The sequence below is a fragment of the Lissotriton vulgaris genome, chromosome 6, assembly GCF_964263255.1.
Source record: "Lissotriton vulgaris chromosome 6, aLisVul1.2, whole genome shotgun sequence".
NCBI lineage: Eukaryota > Metazoa > Chordata > Amphibia > Caudata > Salamandridae > Lissotriton > Lissotriton vulgaris.
This window is the reverse complement of record NC_141694.1, coordinates 1,712,671,561-1,712,694,018: the sequence shown is the minus strand read 5'-3', so window position 1 is coordinate 1,712,694,018 and position 22,458 is coordinate 1,712,671,561. Positions and strand designations below refer to the sequence as shown.

General features: G+C 45.3%; 1 protein-coding gene across 4 annotated transcripts in view; it reads left to right on the top strand.

Annotated features, from left to right (window-relative positions):
* EPRS1 (glutamyl-prolyl-tRNA synthetase 1) overlaps positions 1 to 22,458 on the top strand; it is a 470,400-nt gene that overhangs the window by 291,126 nt on the left and 156,816 nt on the right. The window lies entirely within an intron of this gene.

Genomic DNA, 22,458 nt, shown 5'->3' with positions numbered 1-22,458 from the left:
CACAAAAAGAGAAAAAAGTTAAACTAGATGCACTGAGAAGGCACCTGTAAAAATGATGCTGAAGAGAACTTGGAACATTGGCTGTTCATGTTAAACAAATTTGTCTATGGAAAAGACTGTAGCTTCAGCCTCCTAAAAGAAGAGAATTCAAAATACATTGACCAATGAATGGGGTGAAGTGTGATTCGTACTTGTACTGAAATACGAGTTGTCAGTAGACCAAGAAAATGTTCAAGTGGGAAGAGCTTCCAGTGCTGGTGCTAAGCTGCTCTGGTAAGCTGAAGAAGCAAACTATTTTAGTGGTAAGCTGTAGAAGCAATGTACTTTATATTTTTCAGGTAGGCTGAATAAAGAATGTACTTTATACACCAAAAGGCACCTTTACAATGAGGACTTTTCTTAACCAGCATCATTATTTGTGACATAAATCATATTATAAATGTGCTTTTCCACTTCTTAAAAATATATTTGTTATTTATAATTCTGTTTTTATGTATATGTGTGATTTTTACTTGCTTTGTTAACACTTTTTTGATCTAAAGTGATGGAAATAAAGTTCTCTGATGATGATGATGTAAATCATGAAGAAGTGGGGTAAAATAGAGCTGGTTTGGAACAATCCAAAACTTAAAAACTGAATAATTGTCTCAGGACACGGTTTTCTGCTTGATATCCTGTGCACCTCAAGACCGCTTCTATACTTCTCCTTTGTCAGTGTGTGGTATTCCATCACTTCTCCTACCTTTTGAGTTAAGTCTCAATAGTAGGCTTCTTGACCGATGCCGTTTTTCGTTTGTTGTGTAAAATAAACACACCTATTCTCTTCATATCGTCTTGGAGCCTTCTTTCATTTGGAGGTTCTCTGCTCCTGCTCTTTTTATCATGAGTATTAACTTGTTAGAGCAGTATAGATGCTTACCTGTCCGAGCGTTTGTTAAAGTTCTTTTCCCCAACAAGTTGTATTGAAGATTGGTACTTAAGCTGTTCAGCTCAAGGTGTGCCAGAGCAGCTGCCTAATAGTCCTATCTTGTTGCAAATGTGGTTCCATCTTTGGTTGTTCTTCATCTTCTGTCTTCTGTTGCATCCTTTCTGTTACCAAATTTGTAAGGGTTACTGAAAAGGCAAGTACACTTCAATCATTCTCATCGCTCTCTGACCTGCTTGATGGAAATGCCTGTACAGGAGTGAGGATCATAAAAAGCTGTTCCAAAAGATCCTGTCCCTAGAATAAGCTTGCTAAGGGACCTAGTGCACCCCCTCTTTGTGCACGTCCACCTGTTCGTTTTTGTTCCCCATATTGGCAAAATGTAAGACTTTTCCTGATGCGCCATATTTTCCATTGCATATTTTTGAGCACAGATTCGTCACCTTTTGAATATTCTCAGATGCCAGACTGGATCCAGAAATTTTCTCAGCACTGCTCCTGCACCCTACTAAGTGCACTCTGCAACTTCTCTTTTAGCCGCATATTAACTCCACTCTGCGCCGATGTCCGTTCCTTTCTTTGTGCCCTTCGAACACTGGTCCAGAGCTCTGCTCCCCTTTTTGTCAGTTTGACATTTCAAACTGAATTTCAGTGGGCAAGAGAACGATGCCTCCACCAAAAACTACAGGGTAAAAACCATGCTGTGACTGTTGTAAACAGATGTTTGTGTTGGAACCACATACGGTGTGCCTCTGGTGTTGGGGCTCAGAGCACACCTCCAATGCATGAGCTCTGTACCCCTACAGTGTCTAAGTCAATTCTTAGACATTGTAAGTGCAGTAATGCCATTAAGAGTATATGGTGCTGGGAGTTTGTCATTACGAACTCCACAGTACTATAATGACTTTACTGAAAACTGGGAAGTTTGGTATCACACTTCTCGGGACATTAAACCCACACTAATGCCATTGTGGGATTTAATGAAAAATGCACACACAGGGCATCTTAGACATGCCCCCTGAAAAACAACCTAACACTAGTGTAGAGGCAGAGTGGATGCTCGCCAGCTGCCACCACCAGACATGTTTCTGGACCCCTAGGTCGAGAGCCTCTTGCTCTCGGGGGTCTGAAATAATGCTCATCTTGGGATGAGGTGCCAAGCCTCTTCCACCCAGGATGGGCAAGGTCCACGAAGACAAAGATTCAAAGGATTGCCGCCTTTGAGAACTTCGCCAGGCCTTTGCTGCTTCTACCAACTGGCCCCCCCAACTGTTCTGACCCCCACTATGGGCGGGAGAATCGGCTGGAAAACAAAGTGAGGAAGGGAGGTGTGCCCACCTTTGCCATCCCCACCCCTCAGGTGGGGGAGGCGGGGTAAAGAACAACTCTCAGTCCCCGCTATGTTGCAGATGGGGAGACCCAGCCAACCAGAGTGAGGCATATGCCCCTCCGCCTGGAGGGTGGCATAATAGGGGGTGTACCCACCCCAAGGAAGGGACCCATTGGTCCCAACCTTTATTTACCTGTAACACCCTTAAATATCGTATTTAGGGGCCCCCTGAACCTTGCCTCCACAGACAAAAAGCGACCAAGAAGAAAAGGAGGACTGAAGAAGCCGTGCTAAAGCTAAGGAAAGGAGGACGTCCACTGACTTGGCCCCAGCCCTACCGGCCTGTCCCCACCTCGAACCTACAAAAGCGAAATCCTGGTGTGTCCTGCAGCCAACAACCTCAAGAACTGGAAGGACCTGCCCTGCCTTCCAAGCCAAAGACTTTGTCTCCTGTGAGCACCGGATTTGCTCATCCACAGACTCTGGCTCTGGACAAATCCGAGAGTCTGCACCAGATGCATACGGCCCGAGTTTGAGTGGCCCAACACCACGAAGAGGTCTCCTCTGCAATCCTGACCTGAGATCTGGTGATCTCTGACCTGCCTCGAACCTCCCAAGTGAAGCCTGTAGCCTCTTTCTGGAGGATCCCCTGGCCTCGACCGGAGCTGGTAAGGAAAATCGGACGCCTAAAGACACCCCTGCATCCGACGTCCCATGGCTTTGGGTGGCCCAACCAACTGTGTCCCAGCATCCTCAAGCTTCCCAACTTACCTCTCCAATCTGTGATCAGCTCCATAAGATCTTCGTCCCCGAGCCTTCAGTCTCTGTTGTAACCGTAGAATATTCATTGAAATCAACAGGGCACCTAACGCCAAAACAGCACCCAGCAACCAGCCGCCCCTCTGCCACTTCGGGTGTACTTTGGGTGCTACCTCGGAGTCCCTAGGCCCTGATTCTAACACCAGGAGCTTTGCTCCCACAACCCTGTGGCCTGCTAGTGAGCAGCCACCAACCAGAGGCCACCTATTCCCCATTGGATAACATTGGGCCTCAGCACTCTGCACCCGGCCGCCCTAGTGCCGCGAAGGATACCAGCTCTCAAAAACTTGTACTTAACTTCAAACCGGTAACTCAATATCCTTCCCTAGGACTGCATTGACTGCTTTTCTTGAAAATTGTTTTAAGTGTAGAGTTGGTTTGTATGAAAACTTGAAAAACAACTGTACAAAAACTGATTTACTTACCTTTTGTCTAGGAGATGTCTCAGTGTGATATCTAGGCATATCACACTGATTAGCAAAAGTAACTTAAAAAGTAATCAAAAGTAATTTTGAAACCTTTACTTACCTGTAATTCAGTCCACTACATTTGAACCTGCATTCAATTGTAAAACATTGCGTTAGATTTTGCAAAGCATTTAATTTCACTTGGCTGCACCAGGCTTGGCTTGGTTCTAGAAATAAAAGCAGTAAATAATATGTTCAAGGCATATGGGCTGCAGACCACACACTATAGCATTAGATCACCATCTGGTGGTGGGCCCGGATGATTACACTTTGCTGTTTTCTTGGAAGAGTCTTTGTCTGTTGGGTGACTCATCCCTTAGATCGTAGTGCGCATGGGCATCGACTCCATCCTCATTGTTTTTTTCCGCCATCGGGCTCGGATGTGTTCGTCGTTCGGTCCTGTTACCGATCTCTTTTTCGAACCCATAAATCAATCTACATCATCGACATCGTCTTCGACACTGATTCCGGTTACCCGCGTCGAAGAAAGGATACACTTCTCGATTCCAGCGTTCGTCGGGCCCAACTACGCCATTGGGCCTTTGGCTCATGGAAAGAACACCCTTCAAGAAGTGCCCTCAGTTTGGACACAAATTTTCCCACACTGACCTTCATGAAGTTTGCAACTTGTGCTTGTCTCCAGAACACGAGAGTTGAGACTGTGAGGCCTGCGCTTCATTCCGGTCCAAGAAAACCATCGGGGACCGTCGAGGAGCTGTTATCGTCATCGACACCAGACCTCATCGACGAGTCGCCGATCGAAATAGACCCCGAAGAACAGCAAGAATACATCGCTTCCGAAGCAGAGGATTCAGCTTCCGGAGATGAGATTCGATCCGAAGATGACGATCTTCTTCCAGCTGGTCAACAGGTCGTGAGTAAGAACGTCGACCCTTTTCACCCCCCCCCCCCCCCCATATCGGGACAGGCTTCGGTTCCACCTCCGCCTTCGGGTCCAGGTGCACACCGACCAAAACCTTCTGACGCCCCGCCTTCAGGCTCGGCAGCGAAGAGTATTAAAAAGCCTCCAGTCGACTCTGGCTCGAGTCAGTCTGTCGGTCCCGAAAAGCAGAAGGTACTAAAACCAAAGTCAACACCGGCACCGAAACATCCATTGTTACTGAAAGTAGACAAGCCGAAACCAAGTTGGGCGCCGAGAGAAGTTTACAGAGTTTCCGAGTCGAAGACTACTCCGGTTCCTAAAAAAGCAGACCCGAAAACAGTTCAGATATCTAAACATGTTTTGGCTCCAAAGACAGATGAATAGAGACAAACGGGAACAAAGGCTTCGGATCCGAAAAGTACAGATCCAAAGAAAAGACCAGAAAAGCCTTCGGACCTGAAAATAAGACCCGTTCCAAAGACAATAGAGATTAAGTCCAAGACTATCGGGCCCCAAAACAGATAAGTCGGCGCTGGAAAAGGACTTACCAGCAGAAGAGCCTTTTAAACCTGCTGTAAGGCAAAAAACTCTTAAAATTCATCCAAAGACTGGACATATATACACAGTGCCTGAAAAGAGGAAGATGGACTATCCCAACCCACCACCTGTTCCTCTTAAAAAGAAAGTTCAGACTTCACCTATAAGAAGTAATTCTCCAGAAGTAGAAATGACAGTAGACCTCTCCCCTGTACATTCTCCAGTCAGTACACATAGTTTCATACCACAACATGAAGACTATGGGGATACCTACTCACAGGGGGTAGAAAGTAAACATCAAATGGATGATATTAACGATCCAGATGATATGGCAGGGACATCAGTTGACCCATGGGAAGACTATAATGCACCAGATCTCCCACAAGGCGAGGCATACCCGTCTAGGCCATCTCCTCCTGATGACACCATTCGGTTCACACAGCTCATTCACAGAGCAGCCACTTTTCATTGGGTGGACTTACATACAGATCCAATAGAAGAAGACTTTCTAATGGACACAGTTATCTTCACATAAAACCACTACCACTTTACCAATACTTAATGGAGTGGTGAGACACGCACCAGAAATATTTAAAGATCCTGTTAGAGCCAGAGTAATTAACCCTAGGCTAGAGAAAAAGTATAAGGTGGCTCCAACTGACCCAGCATATATTAAAGGTCAGTTGCCACTAGACTCAATGGTAGTATCAAATGCGAGAAAGAGAGCTAACTCGTATCAACAGGGGATGCTCCACCCATAATATTTTTTTTATACAAATAGATTGGTCTGAGTTCAGTCTTTGAGTGTGTGACATCATTTTCGTGTGTACAATAAAGGCTTAACACTATTTATTTATTTATTTATTTTTAGAGTTTTCTATAGCGCGAACTTGAACCGATTAGGTTATCAGAGCGCTTTACATAGCACCAGTTCCGTTACATGTTATCACAGCAGTTTACATAGAATCAGTTACGTTGCACATTTCAGGATCTTGAACCGATTAGGTTATCAGAGCGCTTTACATAAGACAGCATTCGATGTCCAGTGCCCTCCTCCGCCGTGTAGCGGGGGACCTCTTCCAGCCCTCCGAAGTCGTCGAGCTGTCGGGACTAGGCTCCTGGAATTTCAGCTGCCCCTTTACAAGGCACTTTCCATAGAATCAGTTACGTTACACATTTCAGGAACACATTTCTTTTTGCTCTAGTGAATAGGGTTATCTCTTCACACGGGGGAAGGGAAACACCTGGCTATATTCCAACAGTTCCACAGGCGATTAGTCGTTAAAGCTATAATTCTAAACACAGGGAGGGGATACACACTACCCTCTGATGCCTTCATGCTCGCCCACACTACCACAAATAGAGAGTAAGGTCCTATCAACTTTTACCTCTGCCTACCTTTGGGGTTCCACCGGACTCTGTGTACACTATACCTCATTTTGGTATAGTACACCTTCCACCTACCCGTTCTGTGGAATGGTTTCTCTTTATCATCAGAAACAGGTCACAAATTCGAGATCTGCACACTGGTAGTGACAATTGTTATGTTAAAAAATATTTCTAGAGCGCACGTTCACCAACGGTTTCTTGGCGCTGAGCAGACACACATGCAAACAGACGCAAGGGATACTTTAATTGTAGGCCTGAACAAACAACCAAGTTTAAAGAGATTTCCTGAATGAAGGGTAGGAGGTAGAAAGGCGAAGATCCAGAGGGAGGGAGTTCCACAATTGTGGGGCTAAAGACGAAAATCTAAGACCGCCGTGTTTTTTACGTTTAAATGGACAAGGAATCAGAAAGTTCATATTAGATGAGCGTAGCTCCCGGGTAGATGCAGAAGGCTGTATCTTTGTTGAGATAAAAGCCTGATCCAGAAGGGCCTTGAAGGTCATGCAGCCAAGTTTGAAAAGGCGGTAAATGTATAGGGGGGTCCCCGTGAGGAGGAATTATTTATAAACAACCAATAAACAAATTTTCAAGAAGACTAAGATGGTATTCAAAAAGGAAAAAATGTTGTCATTTATTCAACAACACATGATATCGATTTTAAAGCATTGTTGCAATAATTAGAAAAGAAACGAGAAATCGGAAAATGAAATGGCCCCAAAGAAGGGAAGAGGGAGGGGGGTGTGCTCAAAGGCTGTGTGAAGGATTATAAAGATAGTACACAGACTTAAACATAAGGTACATAAATCCAAGAATCAACAAGGAATTAGGAATTATTCCAAAAAACCAAAACGGCCTACATCAATTAAGGCAAGCATTGGGCAGGTATTTCAAAAAAAGGGCATTCCACGGTCACATGTATAGTTCAATCGAATACAGGAGATGTGCCGGATGTCCCAAATTGAAGAGGTGTCGACGTTTCGACCCCTGTTTGTAGGCTAAATTCAGTCCTTTGCCGGGGTCTTCATCAGGACCGTTACAGTGGGGGAAGGGACGGAGAGGGGCCGTCCTATCTGAAGTGAAATTAAACGCACTCCATCAAAGTCAACATCAGCAGGACCAATTGGCAAAACTGCCGGTTCGGAAAAATACAGCTGGGCAAGTCTCAGTCTAATTTAACCAACTTCCATACGGAGGAACATCAACAGGAGTTATAATTTACAGGCAGGGATGCTGTGCTGGTTCAAATAGCTCAGTCTGATTTAACAAACTTCCATACGGAGGAACATCAACAGGAGTTTTAATTTGCAGTCAGGGATAAGCGCTGTGCTGGTTCAAATAGCTTTATGGGGTCCGTACAATACTTTACGAACCGGAAAGCTGAGTGCAAGCGGCGGTCGCCAAGAAGAACCGGTCGACTCCGTGCCGTCACAATCAAATCTCGATATTGAGGACGCGAGGCAGCAGGGCTTCTTGCTGCGGGCGATGCTCCAGACTCCGTCAACCGCTACGGAGTCTGGAGCATCGCCCGCAGCAAGAAGCCCTGCTGCCTCGCGTCCTCAATATCGAGATTTGATTGTGACGGCACGGAGTCGACCGGTTCTTCTTGGCGACCGCCGCTTGCACTCAGCTTTCCGGTTCGTAAAGTATTGTACGGACCCCATAAAGCTATTTGAACCAGCACAGCGCTTATCCCTGACTGCAAATTAAAACTCCTGTTGATGTTCCTCCGTATGGAAGTTTGTTAAATCAGACTGAGCTATTTGAACCAGCACAGCATCCCTGCCTGTAAATTATAACTCCTATTGATATTCCTCCGTATGGAAGTTGGTTAAATCAGACTGAGACTTGCCCAGCTGTATTTTTCCGAACCGGCAGTTTTGCCAATTGGTCCTGCTGATGTTGACTTTGATGGAGTGCGTTTAATTTCACTTCAGATAGGACGGCCCCTCTCCGTCCCTTCCCCCACTGTAACGGTCCTGATGAAGACCCCGGCAAAGGACTGAATTTAGCCTACAAACAGGGGTCGAAACGTCGACACCTCTTCAATTTGGGACATCCGGCACATCTCCTGTATTCGATTGAACTATACATGTGACCGTGGAATGCCCTTTTTTTGAAATACCTGCCCAATGCTTGCCTTAATTGATGTAGGCCGTTTTGGTTTTTTGGAATAATTCCTAATTCCTTGTTGATTCTTGGATTTATGTACCTTATGTTTAAGTCTGTGTACTATCTTTATAATCCTTCACACAGCCTTTGAGCACACCCCCCTCCCTCTTCCCTTCTTTGGGGCCATTTCATTTTCCGATTTCTCGTTTCTTTTCTAATTATTGCAACAATGCTTTAAAATCGATATCATGTGTTGTTGAATAAATGACAACATTTTTTCCTTTTTGAATACCATCTTAGTCTTCTTGAAAATTTGTTTATTGGTTGTTTATAAATAATTCCTCCTCACGGGGACCCCCCTATACATTTACCGCATAACGCCCAGGTCCCCGCGATTGCATGGGTTCTACCCCCCTTTGTAATGAAGTTTGAAAAGGCAGCGTTGAATCACAGGGAGCCAATGGAGGCTCTTAAGTAGTGGTTTGACATGGAGACATTTAGGCTGGCCGTACACAAGCCAAGCGGCCTCGATTCTGCACCAATTGAAGCTTTCCTGATTGGTACGCTGGGATTCCCGCGTACAGAGAGTTGGTGTAGTCAATACGCGACATGACCAGGGCCAAAATAACTTGGATCAAAGCCTCAGTAGTTAAAAATCTACTTATTTTACTAATTCTTCGCAAATTGAAGAAACTAGCAGAGACCGCAGAGTTTATCTGAGCCTTCATGGTAAGGTCACTACTGATAATGACGCCTAGACTTTTAACGGAGCTGGCTGGGGAAGGTGGACAACCCAGAGATTGATGCCAAACGTTGGAGTTCCCCCAGTAAGAACCAGCTCAGTCTTATCGGGATTCAGTTTGAGCTGGTTTGCGTTCATCCAATTACTGATGAAGGTCATGGTAGCCTGAAAATTCTCCCTAGAGGAGGGTGAAGAGTCAAAATTAAAAACCAGCTGAAGGTCATCAGCGTAATTAAAGGTAATAACATCCATTTTGCGTAGGGCCAGAATCAAAGGAAGGATTTACAGATTAAAGAGAAGAGGGGAGAGGGATGACCCCTAAGGAACCCCACAGGTCACTCTTCTCTTCACAGATTAGAAATTGGCAAGGCGAACCGCTTGATAGCGATCTCTAAGAAAGGATGCTATCAACTCTATTGGGGGACCCCGGCGCCCTCTACCTGGTCGACCAAGAGGTGGTGGTCGACGGTGTCGAAAGCCGCTGAAAGATCCAGGAGCACCAAAGCCTGCGTGAGGTTCTGATCTGCTCCCTTCCTTAGTTCGCCAAGAGCCGCCAAAACTACAGACTCGGTGGAATGTTTAGGCTTAAAGCCTGCTTGATGTGGGTCAAAATAATGAGAATGCTCTACAAAAGAGCTCAAGCAGTTTGCAACGTGGACCTTTAAAACTTTTCCCAAGTAGGGTAGCAATGATATGGGGTGGAAGTTGCGAGGAATGAATGGATTGGAATCTATTTTCTTCAAAACTGGAACAACCTCTGCACTCTTTAAGAGATTGGGTACAATGCCATTAGTAAGGGAATTGTTGAGGAGCGACAGGGGGGGGGTTCAGGATAGCGGAAGAAGATATCCCGAGTGATATGATTGTTTTGTGCTCCGCTTCTGAGGGCACAGAATGAGTCAAGCAGGAATCTGATGTTGACTGCAGGGGTCGTGCTTGTATGTTGCTCTTACCTGTGACTTCCAGGGCAGAACATAGCCAACGCAGACCCACACTGCACCACCTAGCAGAGCGTGGGTGTACTACTGAGACCATTTCTAGATCCAATCTGGCACCTGTGGATATTCTAAAGGTGAGGATTCTGCAGGTGGTTAGAGGATCCTTAAGAAAGGGCATTACAGAAGATAAATAAATTGTGCTTTTTTGTTTGCTTATTTCTTTTACTAGATGGCTGGTTATTTGCTTTTGTTTTAGAACTCTGATTGACTAAAATAATAATAACTAAATTGTCTCCATCTTCTGTGCATGTTTTAGTTTGAAGTAGTGCATTTGTTGCAGCCATTTGATCCTCACAGTACTTGCTTAGCTTGTTTAGGTACCTTCTTTTCTCTGTGTTAATCCAGCAAAGGACAAAACTTATGCTGACTTTGAAGGTAGATCAGGTGTTGCAGGAGACAACCACCTTTTTTATTGTAGGCTGCTTGCTACATCTTGGTTGAAGCGATTTGGGGCCATGCATATTACCTCTACTAGCATAATGTGTCCTATTGTTTGAGGGTCGCTTCCATCATTCAAGAGTTAGAGTCTTTGGGACTGCACAGTCCTGAGTATCTCTGGTGGAAAAGCATCTAGTTACAAGACTTGGAGACCCATGGTACTGGATGATTCTTTGGTCATCCAAATAAGTTAGGTATGGTACAACATAGGAGTGTTTCTCTGAACCCCCCTTGATCGGTTCAGGCTACTCTGGGGTTGATGAGGCTGTTAAATAAAAAATCCTCCTGGAAGGTTGTTATGCTACCTGTCAAACCTGTTCTGTTGGACAACGAACTTCATTGTCTGCAGGTCTTGAGTAATTTGCTACCAATATTATTTAGGTTCCTTATGGCTGCATGGATTAACTCCAATATGGTTACTTGGTGGTACCTGTAATTTGCACCATGAGGTGAGGGAGTACAGTGCTCCCCAATTTCTTTTTGGATTTCCGTGCCCAGCCTGTCAATTCACCTCTAGAACAATAGACTATGAAAAAGCTTAAAATGGGAGAGTGCAACAGTCAGTGCTGCCACTATGAGCCTTCTTATCTACCTCTACTAAAAGTGGATTTGCAATCTGCCCAGTAAATTACATTTACCAAAGCCTTTGGTGCTCTCTTGGTTGAATGGAAAAAGGGTAAGGTTGAAAAAATCAGAGTATTTATCTTTCACATCTATGGATTTGTTTTGTCTCTAAAGGTTTCTTTAATAAATTGTCACCATTTGCCCGAAAAGAACAAGGCACACTCCTGCAAGAAAAAGAGTAGGGGAGTTTAAGGACGGTGGATACGGACTGGAGGAACATTTGAGAAAGAGGAATCCTGAAACTTGGTGGGGAGGAACATCTCTTCCTTGAACTGGTTCAAAATAAAAGTTTGTTGTGAAACAGTCCTCGCTCTGTAGGAGGAATACACTACAATGCTGTGTGGTTGATAGTCTGTATGAAGTTCTAGAATCATTGCCTGAAGGGAGGCAGGCATTAGGCAATTATGTCAATTTTTTTTTTTATAAAGAGGTTAGGGTACATACCCTTGTATGTGGAAGTACGTGGTGGGGGAGATTTGGTCGATTTCAGTAATGACTAGGCCAACAAGAGTCCGGACAGTGAGTCATCGAGGGGGTGGATGGTTTGGAGCCATGCTGGAAGAGTGAATGCTAGAGACTATAGGGGAGGGGAGTTGGTAGTGGCTGAAATTGTGTGTGGACTTACAGCAGAAAGAAAGGGGCAGAAGGACTACACAGTGATTAGATGGGGTATAAATGTAGAGGGATGGAGGCTGCTACTCAATCGATCTGGAATGCCAGCCCTTACCATCTTCAAGACAGCTGCATCATTTACAAAGTCATCACGACCAGCACCCTCGCTTATCTTGCAGACAAGCTCACCATCTCTGGTGGATGTCAATACATTAACAGGTAGGACACCATCCGACTGCAGACTATGAAGTGTAAAAAAGAAAAACAAGACACCAGGAAAGAATTGAAGACTCGCCTCTTTAAAGAGCACTTCATCGCAGTGATTTAACCATCCACAAAACAGCTCCCTCTTGTTAAACTTGATGACTTAGCTTGTCTTTAACTATGCATAGTGCTCTCCTGCATTTTGGCTAGGTTTGTTCTATAGGCATACCATATACATACATACATACATACATGCATACAATGCAATGTGCATATAGACACATGGAGGATGTAGCTCTGCTGATTAGAAGGTTGCATAAGGATTCTCCTGTAGTCCAAATTCATTTTCCAGACATAATTTGTGTGACGGATGTAATGTTAATCACACAGGCAGGTTTCATAGCAAAAGGTATACTGTACCACTCCCCAGTAGTGTTGGCCGTAATGGGAAATTAGTCAAATAACCTGGGATGCATCTAGTCCTATAACCTGGGCCTCAATGCAACATATCTACTTTATGCTGATGTCTCCAAACATCGAAACCTAAGACAAAAACAGTATTTTAAACAACAAAATGTATGTCAAATTGAAGATCACACTTATGAGGCCTACCAGATGACACTTAGATCGAAGGTGATTGCATTATCTAGGTTGAAAGGGAATTAAAAGGGACTTTCCTTGGCTGTAGGATGTCTCTATTTCATAGCTGCTTCAGTTTGGGATTGCTCCTCAGATTCACCCTGGGTGGTGTATTATTAATGTCTTCTTTCCGAGGGGGGTGGTTTGAAGAAAGTCCTTGATCAGCCCCCATATGACAGAAATCTCTTCTTTCTTCTTCAAAATCACTTTTTGCTTCATGCCATTATGATACAAGATAGGTGCAGTCCTCTTTGACCAACCTTTATGTTTAATCTTTGGGGCAAAATAATAAAATGGAGGAAATAGGGTGGGCGGGGGATGGGGTTTAGGTATGCCGACTGCAGTTTCTATTTGAGCAGGAGTTATGCTCTCCATGATAACTGCAGATTACGTACGAAAAGATGCTTTGGATCATCTTAGGGTTACCCTATCATTGGATGCTCTGTCTGTGGACACGATTGGCCCACTGTCCATGCATTTTCACATGGTGATGATCATTATTGCAAAAGCCAGCCAGATAATTTTTCCAGATCATCAGTATCCATTAACAAGTGAACACAAACAGGCCTGTAGATGTTACCCCTAGGAGTAAGTACTTCATCCCAAATTGTATTACCACCCACAACCTTTGTTTTGGGATAGAAAGGTACTGGACCAATACTTTCGTTCAGGAGAACAGTTGACTATGTCCTAAGCACCAAAGGTGCCTAAAGGGAGCGTTATATTTGCAGTTTGGTGGTTCCCTTCATGGCCCCTCCAATGAATCAAAGAGGAAAATATAGTGGAATTCTCAGCTAACTACTTTGGACCTTAAATTGTCACCACAGACCTAGGATGGCCCATTGATTTTGGGGCCACTATTACGCTTGGAAATCATTTAGCTCGTGTCCTTTGATTTACCTTTGCTGGAATTTTATTTATTGACCAGATTTAGTTAGAGCCATTCTTTCCTTTTAGTGAAATACCCCTCCCACTGGCCCTGCCTAAAGTCTAGATGAGACCCTAACATACTACTAGCTAAGGTTTTCATTCCCTAAAGAGTACAGAGGTAATGATCAGTACATCAAAATGTCATCAAAATCTATGCTTGCTTTTGCAGTGTTCCCCAGTATCACTGCCTGTATACTGATCCAGACTAAAATGACTTAGCCAGAGGTTAGTATGCATGACCTAGAGATTTCCACCAATCCAGAAAATCCCCCTCTTAAAATATCATACTCTACTCAGATCATTGATTACTAATCTTTGTCTCTCCTTGGAAACAACAGTGCCACTTTAACATCAAATTAGTTGGCTAGCTAGAGCTGACTCCGAGTAAGCTACACATGCTGACAATAGCTTCTCTTCCTTTCTGGCGCTAGATAAGTGTTGAATCTAATTTGTCTCAGGTTCTTTTATCCAAATATAAAGTAACACAAGACTGGTCAAGCAAACAAAGATCTATAGCAAGGAAAAATTATTTATTTTTTATTGAATTGAGCTATAATTCACCTTTTGTACGATTCTCAACCAGCTGCCCTCTAAAACGCTATATACCTATAGATGAGACCACATTACCCATGGATAAAATCCTCCAGCCAACTATCAGCCAAAGAAAGAGCTCCTTTGTAGTGTACTCCACTTGTTTGTGATGGACTGTTAGGTTTCTGTCTACCTGATTCTAAATCTTTTCAAAAACATCATTTCACTACTCTACATTTGCAGTCTTAAAACAATACTACAACAGCACCCAACTTCCATACAAAGTTGAAAAACTAATGTTCAAAGGCATGTGTGGCTGTAGATAGACATGCTACACATACTCCTGCTATCTAGTGTTGGGTTCGCAGCTGTGCAAGTTGTTTATCTTAGAAGAAGTTTTTCGAGTCACGAGGTAGAGTTACTCCTCCTCTCAGTGATATTGCGCATGGACATAGACTACTTTCTTAGATTGTTTTCTCTAAGCCATCTGGTCAGACATATGTGCCTCTCTTCCGTGTTGAACTCCATTCTGTACGAGTCTTCGATCCTATCTTATCTTCGACAGACTAGTTTGTTCAGAGTGCGATTTTCTATCACTGCACCGCTTTAAATCTTTGTTGGTTCGGGCACCGACCATTCGCCCATCTGGGCGCCGCCCTTCTCAACATACTATCTTAATGCACAGTCAGATGTGTTCCTGATGGGACGAACACCTTTTCAGTTTTGCCTCTGTGCCTACCTAAAAACATTCCAACGCTTCAAAACTATTGGTTCTGAAACAATCAGAGCCCAAAATCTCAAAGCATTTTCCGGTTCTTAAACCATTGGAGACAAAAACTTTGAAGAATTCCTCAGTTACTAAATCTCCTGTCAAGCCTATCCTTCAAACAATGGACGTTTGACAACGAAAGATACATTCAACAAGACACCGGGCCAATAATGGCCTATCCTCCACCAAAAGGACAATTGACTTTTGAGAAGTAATTGGACACTCCTGTTCCTCTCAAATATCCCTACTCCTCATCCTCCACCACTACCTCCACCTCCCCCACCATCATCACCACCTCCACCATCCCCTCCTACTTCTCACGCATCTCCTCATGACCCTCTAGTTGCTACACCTTCAAGGTTAACTAGTTCAAACCCTGCAGGTATGGAAGACCCATTAGGAGATCCAGACCCATGGGACGTTTGTGATAAAGATTACATAACACTAAAAAATCTGGATTTTTATCCAGCTCGTCCCTCCCATCTTGAAGATGCTAGTGCTTACCAACAGGTGATTGCTAGAGCAGCCAGTTACCATGGTTTAGAACACAACTTCCTCTTTGATACCCTTTCATTCACCCAAATAGCCACACAGTTTTAGGTCGAGGACCGTAGGCTGCGCTTGCGCAGTTCAGTCCGAAGATTTTGTTTTTAGGGGGCTTGAACCGCCCCTCTTCTCCATTGGCTGGCCTCGTAAATGCTGGCCAGCCATTGGAGGAGAGGGGCGTCACTCCCTTTAAGCCCCGTCTTTTTCGGATTCGGGGGTGTGTTTTTTAGGTTCTTTCTATCTGTGACGTCATCTGTCGCTCACAAAAAAACACGCCCCCGATTCCGAGAATTTCGGAGCTTTGCGGCAGCCATTTCTGCCCGACCGCGTCCGGCCCTTACATCCATCCGCTTGCTTTTTTTGTAAGCCCCAGTCTAAAAAGGACGGGGCTTACATCAAAATCCTGGTGCGGATACAATAAGTGTTCATTGTCTTTTGACCCCGGCCGGATTCATGTCATTTGCTGTTTCCGTGTTTTAAGTACTGCACAAGCTCAACAAGTACGCTGTCTGGTATCTATTACTGCTGCCCTATAACAAAGACCTGTAGAAGGCAGGCCCGAGCTGTCTGCCGCGGTCCCCGATTGTCCCCGACTTCAGAGGACAGCGTTTCCTCGTCCGTAAAATCAGCGCCGTAAGCACCGCTTAACTCGCGAATTCCTGTTGTTTGGCAACACCCCATGTGACAGGATATTTTCTTATCACCAAAAGGCCACATCTTCCCAAAGATTCCCATAAACCTTCAAAAGCGAGGCAAGGCGGGTGGCTGCAGAGGTGGTTTAGCCGGGACTAGTCTTGAAGCCGGTCTCGTGAACATACATTTCTGTATTTAAGGGAACTAATTTATGAACCAGCTATCATGGAGGCCTTCCTGTTGGTGCTCTTCATGTGCTTCCTGCAGTCTGCACTTCAGCTGGGTAAGTGCCCCCGACTTTCCAGATTGTCATACGCACCAAGAAAAGGTGCTCTTCCAAATTTACAGCCTTGCCGAAAATGCGACCTTAATGTTAGTCTCCATCAGGTGAATGATATAGTATGTCTCAACACCCGAGCAGACATCATCATACAAAAGAACTTTCCAGAGTGACTCTTTTATGGTGATGGTTAGTGATGGAGGACCGGAAAGAGGCCCTTTACTTGCCTCAGAAAGTGAGCATTAGTGTTTATTATGTTCCTTCCCTTATGTTTGTTTACCCGTGAAATGTACTTTATTAGTAACACAGCACTAATTATATCATTATTTTGGTGGTACTAGATCGCTGTTTTCAGGTACTATGCACCAGTTGCTTTTTTTGAGGTTACATCACGCCTTTCCAAATATATGCATTAACTGTAGCCAAAAGGTCGCTGTTAACATGGGTGGAGGATTGTCTATTTGTGACAGGGAAGTGTATCTGCTGAAGACCTGCGCCAATAAAAGATAATCCATATTTATTCAGAATGCTTGCCCAGCCAGAATTGTCCGTAAGTTACCAAGTATAGCAGGTTCCAAGAATAACAGATTCCTCTTGTTTACCAGGAGATGGTGCTGTAGATTATGATATGCATAACAAATATCGACAAAGAGGGAAAGCGAACAAGGGGGTGGGCAAAGGGGGGAGACAGAAAGGGAGGGGGGTGACTGGTTGGAGAGAGAGAAAAAATAACTTGTGAAAGTCAAGGATAGATGGGTAAAGAGGACGAAAGAGAGAGAGCAAAAAAGGAACGAGTGTGCCAGATAGGCTGGCAATGGTTAGCTGAGGGATAGAAAGAATGTGACAGACAAAAAACAAGAGTTAGAGAATGAGAGGAGAGGCAGTTGAGAATGTGAGAATTTAAAAGACAACTGCGAAAATAGCGACCCTTAATACTGATTTCAGATTAATGTACACTGATTCATAAGGTTGAATAGATTGTTCCTGAATGACACTAACTGGTGTCCATGACTCATCAAATAATGTGGTTATCTGAAGTAGTAAGAACAGCTGCAGTAAAGAGCAGAGCAAATGTGTCCGGTTTCCCGGGAGCAGTCAAGTGTTTCCAAAGATATTTATTTCCTGTGAGAGTTGAGTAATCTGTGTAGATTAAGTTTGCGTGCTGCATTTTTTCGTGCACTGCAATTGGACCTGGACTTTTGTTGACACAAACAGGACCAAAAGGTAGATGTGGGTTCGTGGAGGACTGTGGGTTTGGCCCTTGTTGCTACCATTATTGCCTCTGGTCTCACTCCATGAGTGTGGCTGAGAAATGGGAAATGGGGGTATGGAGGAAGGTGAGCTTGTGGCACCTTGAGCAGTCAGGATGGTAGATACGGTATAAGTGTCAATTGTTCTAGCCATTGTGTAAGCTTTTAGGGCCTTCAGGGTATCAATCGGGTGAAGATAAGGAGGTGCAAATCTGAAGATTGGATATCCGCTGTCCCATTTTCATTCAGGGTGATGTGAAATTTACATTTCCAGTTATGGTAGTTTGATATAATACGTTTTTTCCTGTAAGGTATTCTTGTGTTTCTGAGACCAATAAGGAACAAAATAGTGTTTCCTTCCCGGAAGGTATGTCCTCGAGTAAAAAAAAAAAAGAGTAGGTCAATTTTAATGACGACAAGGTCCAGAAAATGTCATGTGCCACTATTTAAGGATTCCCGACTGGCAGTCAGGCCTCTGTGGCATTTCAGTATAGTTTTTCTTAGACCGGAGTGTCTTAGGTGATGTTACATCCATACCATGGACTAATCTGAAGCTCTCGTTGTTTTAGGTTTGGTAGTCACTATAGGATCATACAAAAATATGCTGGCTTTCAAACTTGAAAAGCAGATGAAGTACAGAAAAGATGCAATAATCAGCCTTGTGCTGTCAGTTAGTAGAGTGCTCTCTAGTCTGCATGTTACTCCTGGTGTGCCCACTGCCTTTGTCTTACTTCTTCCATGAAGCTCTCTAGTCTGCTTCTTACTCCTGTCCCCTGCTTGTCATCCTGGTTTTTCTCTGCCTCTGTTCCCCCGGTTTTTCTGTGCCTCTGTTCCCCCGGTTTTTCTGTGCCTCTGTTCCCTGCTTGTCATCCTGGTTTTTCTGTGCCTGTGTGTGAGTGGCTCTGTCTGTGTGTGAGTGGCTCTGTCTGTGTGTGAGTGGCTCTGTCTGTGTGTGTGTGAGTGGCTCTGTCTGTGTGTGTGTGAGTGGCTCTGTCTGTGTGTGTGTGAGTGGCTCTGTCTGTGTGTGTGAGTGACTCTGTCTGTGTGTGTGTGCGTGGCTCTGTCTGTGTGTGTGCGTGGCTCTGTCTGTGTGTGTGTGCGTGGCTCTGTCTGTGTGTGTGCTTGGGTCTGTGTGTGTGTGTGGCTCTGTCTGTGTGTGTGCGTGGCTCTGTCTGTGTGTGTGCGTGGCTCTGTGTGTGTGCGTGGCTCTGTCTGTGTGTGTGCGTGGCTCTGTCTGTGTGTGTGCGTGGCTCTGTCTGTGTGTGTGTGTGGCTCTGTCTGTGTGTGTGTGTGGCTCTGTCTGTGTGTGTGTGGCTCTGTCTGTGTGCGTGGCTCTGTGTGCGTGGCTCTGTCTGTCTGTGTGTGTGCGTTGCTCTGTCTATGTGTGCCAATGGGGCTAAGGGGCACCTCGGTTGGTGGTGGCTCATGGGCGGGCCACTCTGTTTTGGAAGACTAGCGCCTAGTGTTGAGGTGAGGGCAAAGGGGGGTCTCAAGTTAACACCAACACTACTCCACCAGTGGCACAGGTGCGGACGGGTGCAGGGTGCTTAGATACTGTCGGGAGCCCAATACAATCCGAGAGGAACCAACAGCTGGACAGGTAAGTAGGGATAGGTCCCTCGTGCTTTTCGACATCAGGAATCCACTTATCGGTCTGGTCTGGGGGGTGAGGGGGGTTTAGAGAATGTCGTGCAGAAGCTACAAGTGTCGACAGAGAAGCTGAAGGCAGGCGGGTAGGGCTGGGCCTAGCCAGTTGGGCCTGGAGTCTTCAGTTCTGCAACCTCTTCAGGATTCCAATATTCTTAGGTCAACAAAGAACTAAATTCTGAGTACAGGACTGCCCCCTAAATATTGTATTTCGGGGTCTCGAGGTAGTAACCAATGAGCTACTGACCTTAGGGAGACTACACACTGTGTGCTCACTCCATGTGGGTGAGTTGGCACAATCCCTGTTCTTGATTGGGGGGGGGGGGGGATCTGCAATCTGCAAGATGACAGACACTGAAGAGTGGCTGCACTTCGCCTCCCCCACCTGCGGGGTGGGTTGGCAGAGGTTAGCACCCCTTCTGGCCGATCCTAGTTTTTTCTGCCCGTCTTTCTGCTGAAAAGGGGGTGAGACAGGAAGGGGTTCTTTTCCTGATAGCAGGAGAGGCTGGGGGTTGTGTTGCAAATGCGGCAAGGCCTTTGAATCTCCCCTGCCACAGATGGCTTTTCTTGACCCTGGGAGGTGTGAACACCTCCACCCAGGAAAGACTTTGTTTTTGGGCCCAGGGACCGAAGGCTCCCACCCTAGGGGTCGAGAAACCTGCCTTGTGGTGGCAGGCTGGTGTTTGTGCCATGTCGACTCTTTACTTTTAGCTGCAGCACAACACGCAAGCTGCAATGGCAGGGATGTGTGTTTGTGGTGAGAGGTCTCTGAGGGTGGCATAATACATGCTGCAGCCTTCAGAAGCCTCTCCCTAGCTACCATGCCCTTGGAACCATAGATACCCTTTACAAGGGACTTACAGGTAGGCAAGTGTTGTGCCAATTGTGAAAACAATGGTACAAGTTAGGGAAAGAACACAGGCCCTGGGAGCCTGATTGGCAGGGACCCATGGCACACTTCGCCAAATTGCATCAGGTATCTGACAGAAAGAAAGGGGGCAACCATGCAGAAAGGGCACTTTCCTACAGGGTCACTACCACGCCTCGGGTTTTCACAAAGTGCTTAGCAGTAGTCACAACATATCTAAGACGACAAAACGTTCATGTATTCCCATACCTAGACGACTGGCTCATCAAAGCCGCCACCCATCAGTCATTTCAACAACCCATCCAGTTGACAGGGGATCTGCTCCACAGTTTAGGGTTCACAATCAGTGTCCCTAAATCTCACCTTCAACCCCTTCAACTTCAACCATACTTGGGAGCAATCATCAACACAGTTGGGTTTAGCTTATCCCAATTCCGCTCGAATACAAACGTTTCTAACAATTCTACCTCCATTCCAGCCAAACAAAACACTCAAAGTTAGGATTTTCTTGCGACTACTAGGAATGATGGTGTCTTGTATTGCCATAGTTCCTCATGCAAGGTTACACGTGTGCACACTACAGCCGTGTCTGTCTCACCAGTGGTCTCAATCACAGGGTCACCTCCAAGATCTAATGTTGATAGAATCCCGCACTCACCGTTCTCTGCAGTGGTGGTGCTCTAGCAATATATTGAAAGGGTACCCTTCTTGGACCCTGTGCCTCACATCATTCTAACCAGATGCTTCGGAGATGGGTTAGGGAGTGCAGCTACAGGACTTGACAATACAAGGTCTGTGGGACGCCAAGCATCAATCTCTACACATCAACTACTTGGAACTTCAGGAAGTCTTCCAAGCACTAAAAGTTTTTCTTCCTCATCTGTTACGCAAGGTTGTCCTAGTCCAGAGGGACAATATGACAGCCATGTACCATCTTAAAAAACGGGGGGAGGGGACACCGTCCTCTCAGCTTTCAAACCTTGCTCAGACCCTATGGAACTGGGCTCTTCACATCACATTGATCTGCCGGGGGAATTTCTGTCTGGGACGGACAACATTCTTGCAGCCCTGCTCAGCAGGACGTATCAACAGACCCACGAGTGGGAACTCGCCCACAAGTCCTCCTTCCTTACTTTCAATAGTGGGGGTTACCGCAAAGCGACCTGTTAGCCACAGTCGAAAATGCAAATGCCCAGACTTCGCCTCCAGGTACCCACACCCACTATCCAAGTGAAACGCACTATAGATGAGTTGGTCAGGGATATTTTCCTACGCTTTTCCACTTCACTCTCTTCCTACTTCTGGTTCAGAAACTCAGGCATACTTCTCTCACCATGATCCTTGCAGCTCCTACCTGGGCATATCAACCGTGGTTCACAGCAGTTCTAAATCTCTCAGTAGTTCCACACGAGTAGCTCCCCAACAGGCTGGACCGTCTCACCCAGGATCAAAGACAAATCAGACATCCGGACCCCAAAATGCTCAACCTAGCTCAACCTAGCGATTTAGCTCCTGTAGTCATGGTTACTTAAACTCACCACCAGAATGTATGGACATTCTTAAGCAAGCACGCAGACCCACGACTAGAGAGTGTTATGCTGCAAAATGAAAACTTTTTGTTTCCTACTGCCAACCTAAACAAATGAATCGTATGAAGGCCACAGTGCAGGACATTATTTGCTACATGCTTCATTTACAAAAGTCCAATTTAGCATACACTTCTATTTATGTCCGCTATAAAGATGATACTACACTAGAAAGATACTCATACGACCTCATTTAAAGGGTGGATGAACTGTGTTATCCATCTGCGGGTTGTGTGTGTGCGTGGCTCTGTCTGTGTGTGTGTGTGTGTGCGTGGCTCTGTCTGTGTGTGTGTGTGCGTGGCTCTGTCTATGTGTGTGTGGGCTCTTCGGGAGGCCAAAGGTGCGCTCAATGATGTTCCGGGTGGATTTATGTGCCACATTGTAACGTCTCTGGCTGGGGGTTGTGGGGTTGAGGTAGGGTGTCAGGACGAAGAAACGGAGTGCATATGCACTATCCCCTAACATTCCATCTGCTGCAATAACTGCTTTTCTCCAAAATAGACCGCATCTATCCCTCTTCAAAATACCAGCCATTAAAGTGTTCATGGAAGGTCTCAAACGAGTAATTCCACCTCTGGTTTCTCCTGGATTCTCCAGGAACCTCAGTATTGTACTTAGCAAACTCCCTTTGTGCCTCTTCACCAATGCCCCCTTCAATTTCTTTCATGGAAATTAGCATTTTTAGTTGCCTTTACCTCACTC